The sequence below is a fragment of the Halyomorpha halys genome, unplaced genomic scaffold, assembly GCF_000696795.3.
Source record: "Halyomorpha halys isolate HHAL.00 unplaced genomic scaffold, Hhal_1.1 Scaffold105.1, whole genome shotgun sequence".
Taxonomy (NCBI): Eukaryota; Metazoa; Arthropoda; class Insecta; order Hemiptera; family Pentatomidae; genus Halyomorpha; species Halyomorpha halys.
In genome coordinates this window covers 834,164-836,521 of record NW_027108109.1, presented here as the reverse complement: position 1 = coordinate 836,521, position 2,358 = coordinate 834,164, and the positions used below count along the sequence as shown (strand labels likewise).

Genomic DNA, 2,358 nt, shown 5'->3' with positions numbered 1-2,358 from the left:
TCGGAATCTACGAGCAGTTTCTTGTCGTTTCAGTCTTGTGTGTGGATTCCAAGTAAGTCTCTTGTCAAGATGGAGTCCTAAGTATCGAATCTGCTCAACAGGCGTTAAAAGAGAAAAGTAAAATTAATAACGATATTTGTAGACTTGGCAAAACAAACAATTGCCCTCTATTGGTAAAAGAAATGAGTTAATTTGAAAAAGGGACGAGAGATGGAAAAAAATAATAATAAGTAAAATAGAGGTAGTATGAATAATGAATTAATAAATACAGAATTTATAACAGAATGTCCTACACCATCCTGGGTTTCAGTCTTCAGGTTGAGGTTGGGTTTCCCAGGTTGTAGGTCATTGCTCCTTTAACAGTCGGCAACTGGGAGTGGAACTTCATGAACCGTTTTTTGATGTAATCCTCTATTTGGAATTCCCGATGCAATTGGCTATTTCCTATGAACCAAGCTTTAACTGCGATTCTTAGGACTTTATTTTGAAAATATTATAATTTTTTCCTTTTCGTAAAGGATGCCGCTCCCCAGACTTCATAGCCGTACATCAGCAGTGGCCTGAGAATTGTAAATGTTTTGATTCAAATTATTAGAACAAGTAAATTTTAGCCATCATTCTCCAGATATGACTAAATATTTGGTTTGTAGCATTTCAATGTAGTTTTCGATTCTCCTCGCCTTACCAAAAAAGACCTAAGTGAATATGTAACGGACTAATTAAATATACAAATTGTTCCATTTGATTTATATCGAAATTATAAATTAGCTAACATTATATATTTATAGCAATAATTCAACAATGCGTTTTCAGATATTTTTTACAGATACGCCAGATAGGTTTTGAACTAATAATTTACAAAATATATGGATAAGGCTAAAGTACTCCCTTTACCCCAGGGTTAGTGAGACCCTTGAGGCTTTTGGGAGCAACTCAGACCGACCGTAAGACTAATGACCATACACCATACACTCGTGTAACTTAAGTGCGACTGAAATTCTGATCCGTGGGCCAAGGGCCACAAAATGCGGCCCAAGATCTCTACTGCTTATAGTGCCAACCGAAAAAAGAAAGTATATATATCTTGCATATAATGTGTATGTATATTAATTTGTTTTTTTATAATATATAACAATATAATATATTATAATTTTTACATTTTAGTAAAATCCCTATCTCCTACATACTTTCTCATTATTCGTTTCTTTCTCACTGACAGATTATTTATAGTAAACCACAATAGTTCCTATTCATTCCTCTTCTTTCAGTCCGCTGGTGTTCCTCAGGGTAGTATCCTCGGTCCCATCCACTACACAATCTATACAGCAGACATTCCAACCAATCCTAAAACTATCCTCACCACGTATGCAGATGACACATGTGTGCTCGCTGTTAATAATAACCCTTTAATTGCATCCCAAACTCTTCAATTCCATCGAAAAATGGTGTCGTAATTGGAGGATTAAAAAAAAAGATTAATAAAATCCCATCAAATTATCATTACCCTACGTCATAAACCTACTGACTGCCCTACAGTATACTTCAATAATGTTTACCTTATTTCTGTTGAACAGATCCGCAACCTTGGACTACATATGTACAAACGACTAACCTGGAATCCTCACACAAGACTGAAAAGACAGGCAACTGCACGTCGATTTCGATTATTACAGCACTTACTAGACAAACGGTCCAAACTTCCAATTCATTACAAAAGACTGATATACAAGACAATTATAAGGCCTATCTGGACATACGGAGTTGATCCAATCCTTGCAATCCAAAATTCTTTGTAAAATCCTAAATGCTCCCTATTTTGTACAAATAAAAAAGACCTTAACGTTCCATTTGTAATCGATCTAGCCGGAACCAGATATCAACCCTCCCATTACAAACTCCCTAACCACTCAAATCCATTAGTTTCTAATCTTGCTTCCTCTTTTATTCTGGACAATCCTCCGAGGCGTCTGAAAAGAAGATGGCATCGAGACTTTATATTGTAAAAATGTTTTTAGAGTGCTACCATTGGGTAGTTTCTCTACATGTACAGTTGTAAATATCAATTAATAAATTTAAAAAAAAAAACTTTTTAGGAAAATTAATTTCACGAAAACCTAAGCTCAATATCAATATTTAAAGAAATATGCGTTTGGCAATTTTATCTTCCAATAGTTCTCTATAGATGAATTTAGAGTTATTCTTTATGAATGTTTATATGTAAAAGATAAAAGTAGTATAAGACAAAAATAGCCAATAAAAAGCCGAAATAATGAATAAATAATGTTTCCAAAAACTAAAAAAAAAATAATATTTATAATAATGATAAAAAGTATTTATAATAACAATAAATAATGTTTA

General features: G+C 33.4%; 1 protein-coding gene across 1 annotated transcript in view; it reads left to right on the top strand.

Moving 5' to 3' along the window:
- LOC106677614 (EGFR adapter protein) overlaps window positions 1–2,358 on the top strand; it is a gene marked incomplete at its 5' end in the record, with an annotated part of 690,819 nt that overhangs the window by 104,951 nt on the left and 583,510 nt on the right.